Source organism: Myotis brandtii, unplaced genomic scaffold (genome assembly GCF_000412655.1).
Source record: "Myotis brandtii unplaced genomic scaffold, ASM41265v1 scaffold53, whole genome shotgun sequence".
Classification (NCBI taxonomy): Eukaryota; Metazoa; Chordata; class Mammalia; order Chiroptera; family Vespertilionidae; genus Myotis; species Myotis brandtii.
Genome location: NW_005369942.1, coordinates 7245926 through 7250000, shown reverse-complemented (window position 1 = coordinate 7250000; position 4075 = coordinate 7245926). Strand labels below are relative to the sequence as shown.

The following is a 4075-nucleotide window of genomic DNA, read 5'->3' as shown; positions in this document are numbered from 1 at the left end:
CTGAGGGACCCCACTCATGCACAAATTTGTGCACCGGGCCTCTAGTATATATATAATCTTGAGTATGTTTGAATATGTACCTGCTCCGTATGGTCGCAAAGGGACTGTGTTGAAGAAAGTTTTCATGTCCGTCCTTGTGAAGGATGTTACAGATGGGCTGAGAGCTTCCAGAGAGGGTGTCTGCCTGACTCTTACCTGGCTGCTTCAAAATCCTGGTGAATGCCCAGGTAAGAAACTCATTTTTAGAGCCCCATCAACTTAGGCCCTGCTTTGTATGAGGAGACATATACAGAGTCTGACTTTTGAATAACCTAGGGCCATAATTTATATAAGTCCTAAATGGGTTAAGACTTTTGTGAAATTATCCCTTTACATGAAGTTCAGGGTACATGATTTGTTTTAGCAAGATAAGGCATCTTGCTAAACTTAACTGCAAGGGAAGAACTGTAAAGTCCATGTTCAGAAAGGAAGCCAGTTGGAGGAGCATTTTGAATGGCCTTGTTTTAAATGCCTCATGCAGAATGAAATGGGGCAGGGTAGAGTTGTAGTTTGTAACCTTTCCTGAAGAATCAATGCCTAAGAGTTTGGAGTTAACACACTTTGTTTTTGTGATCTCACCAGGAAAGTAAAAGTCTCTGTATGCTCTTAGGAATGAAGGCAGGAAAATAATTTATTATTAAAATGCTCTCCTGGCCCCTCTATTCTCTTGGAGTTGCCTTGCTTTGCCCTAACAGATCATCCCAGTCTTCCCCAGGATTCTCTGGGAACTCAGATCTAGTGGATGGGATGGATTTGGGTCCCATCTGCTGCTGACTTCCTTTCTGCCAACTGAGCTAAACAAATGTGAGCGCTGCAAGGAATCGGAAATAGAGGAAGCAATCATTTGATAGTAAGTACACTGTTTTAACTTCTGTCCCTACTTAGCCGATGCATTTATAGTACCCTTTGTCAAACTGAAAAGTTCAGTATCCTTGCTGGGCCTGCTGGAATGTTCCATCCTGTCCCTTTACTAACTGCATTTGGATGAAGAAATGCAACATTCATTCCATTTAGTCTTGGGATCCACATGAAAACTCTCACCAGGACTCAGGGTTTCTCCTTCTTTCTTGTAAAGCATGGTATGTTTGTTGTTTTCTGAGCACCCTGACCAGTGTGCTGATGGTGGTTAGTCTCTCAGAGTGCAAACGTGTTTTCCGCTTGACCAGGGCTCATGCTCTGTCTCCCACTGGGGCCTGGTCAGGCAAACTGTGTGTACACTTCTTGAGAAGGCGGATTGTTGTGAAAACCCTTCCCACATAAACAGAAACAAGGCTTTGGCTCTTTCAGATACGATTGCCATCAACTTTTTCTCTTATAACCTCTGGAACACAATTGCATCAGCTCAAAGACCATCTGGTTAAGCTTAAGTACTTCCTAGCTTGGTGGATGGAAAAATGCCCAAATGCCCCAGGCACATCTGCCTTGGTCTCCAATTCCTAAAAGATTCCTAAGCAGACTAGTATTGACTCAGCCTCAAAAGGGTGGTTTTGCCCTGGAGGAACCTCAGATCATATGTCTTCAGAGAACACTCGTGTTTCCAGTTAACCTAAGGAGAAAGTGTTGGTTTAGGACAGACCTAATTTAGATATATTCATTATTCATTCATATTTATGACCAGGTACTGTCTAGAGCTATATACATAAAGATTCAATTTCTATTCCTAAGAGCTCATGCAACAGGGTGAGGATCTAAGAGAGGGAGGGAACAGAGACAGAAATTGATAGTGATAATACAGAAACCCTTCCCCCACCTTTTAAAAAGTGGAAGTTTTTTCCCCCATGAGAAAAGTAAAGGTTTCATCCATTTACTTATTTAATCAGAAAACATTTGCTGAATGCCTGCTTCTTGTCAGGCCTCTACCAGGAGCTGTGTCTACACTTAAGGAGCAGCCTGAGGTAATGCCAGGAAGATCAGAGAAGCACATTGCCCTTTCACCTTGTCCTCTGGGCAGCAATCCTAGTCGTTTTGGGTTCACAAGAGAACATGCACTGGAAAGGGAACTTCAAAAGGAAGCAGATCTGCAGTGTAAACATCACCTTCAACTGGACCAATCATTTGTCTCCCTTTGTCACTCAAGGCAGTGAAGCGGTAACTCACTGATATCCAAAGACATCTGTGCAAATATATACCTGCTTTTTTGTTTATCAAGCACTCCCCCTACCCATACTTTAGTTTGATGAATCATATAAAAAAAGGGATAAACTATTTGGGTAAATGTAAATATTCTAAGTAGTAAGGAACTGCTTGAAATCATTGTATGGAAAATGAGATGAAGTAGTTTTTAAAAGGTAGATTTTATGATAATAACTAATCTTTTATAGTATTTATGACTTGCCAGGCACAGTTTTAAGTGCTTTGCAGAAATGAACCCATTTGATCCTCAAAAAAAACAAACCCCCCCCCCCCAAAACAATGGATTGGGTACTGTTATAATCTCTTAAAAATTTGAGAACCAGGGCATGGAGAAGTGAGTCTCTTGCCTAAAGTCACACAGCTAGGATTTAAACCCAGGAAGTCTGTCTACAGATTCTGGAACCCAAGCTTTGCACTGTTTCCACAGGTACAGCTACATGAATATATATACTTAAAAAAAAAAAGATCAGGAGGATGCACACTAAACAAAACCATGGTTGTCGTTAGGCAGCATTAATTCAACAATACATTAGCTGCAATATTTTAGGGTTTTTCCCCCCAAAGAGAGTGATTTTTGTTACTTCTGTTTTTATAATTTAAAAAATATTTTAAAGATCAATCTTGGGGTCAATTTAAGTGTTTTGAATAAAACTACTACATTATGCTCTTCTAACTTTTACACTGACCTTGGCATCATTAAGAGCAGGACTGTGTTCATCTTTCCTCTCGGGCAGGCTCATGACCTCTGATGAAATCTTATTTCAGAGAGTAGATGAAAAGTTATCTCAGATTTTTATCTGAAACAATGGGAGGCATATTAGAAGTATTACACTTCATGGCTGAAATGCTTGTCAGAGTTTAGAAACTGAAGCCCAGGTGGCCATATGAGATGAAATATTAAGTACTGAATAAAGAGAGATCCGTCATTTAATTATGAAAATGAACTAAAACTTTAAAAATCTCACATGTACCAACAATTACAAAATAGTACTGTATTAGGGTTCACCAGAGACACAGACCAATAGATCAATAGATAATGAGAAAATACTTTAATTGCTCACACAATTGTGGGGGCTGACAAGTCTGACATTTGTAGGCCAATCCAGCTGGAAATCAGGTAAGAGCTGATGTGCAGCCTTGAGTCCAAAATCTACAGGGCAGGTCAGCAGGCTGAAAACTCAGGCAGTTCTCTGTTGCAGTCTTGAGGCAGAATTGCTTTTTTGGAAAACCGCACTCTTTGCTCCTATTGTCCTTAACTGATTGGATGAGATCCACCCAGATTATGAAGGATAGTTTTACTGATTGTAAATGTTAATTACATATATCTAGACTAGTGTTTAACCAAACAACTGGGCATCATGGAGTAGCCAAGTTGACATGTAGTTAACCATAAGTAAATTCCAATTTGAACTAAGTTCTGACTGCTCAAGAATATGTTAGATATGTAAGATTTTTACATTTAGGATGATTGAAATTTTAAGAGACTCAGTCATGTGAGGAAAATCTTTGAATAGTACATTTGTAATATATTTAGCTATTCTAATCATTAGTTGGGGTTTTTGTTTGTTTGTTTTGTAAGAGAACATTTATTTGGTAATCACAGAGGTATAAAAGTAATTCCTAGAAGAAATGGACTTAGGAAACAAGTTATAGAGGTAAAGGAAGGGCCCTTGGAGCTTGGGAGTGAGGAAGCCAATGTTAACAAGCCTGGGGCAGGGAGGGGAAAAGGAGAGGAAAAGGCACAGGCCTGGGCGTACTCCCACTGCCAGGAGAGAGAGCACCCTAGTCATTAGTTTTGCTTAATACAAGTTGGGTTATGAGATGATTCTGAATTATTTTATGGCAGTTGAAATAAGATTAACTAAAAGAATGTGGACAAATCTTTGAAGCTAAATGGTACTGA

At 39.7% G+C, this 4075-nt stretch overlaps 1 long non-coding RNA gene across 1 annotated transcript in view; it reads right to left on the bottom strand.

The window, feature by feature from the left end:
• Window positions 1-3729, bottom strand: part of LOC106728076 — a 6341-nt gene extending 2612 nt beyond the window's left edge. The window contains exons 1-2 of the long non-coding RNA XR_001364324.1: window positions 3234-3729; window positions 2859-2969 (exon numbers count right to left, since the gene is read on the bottom strand). This is a non-coding gene — a long non-coding RNA (uncharacterized LOC106728076). The remainder of the gene's footprint in view (window positions 1-2858; window positions 2970-3233) is intronic.
• Window positions 3730-4075: the final 346 nt, after the last annotated feature.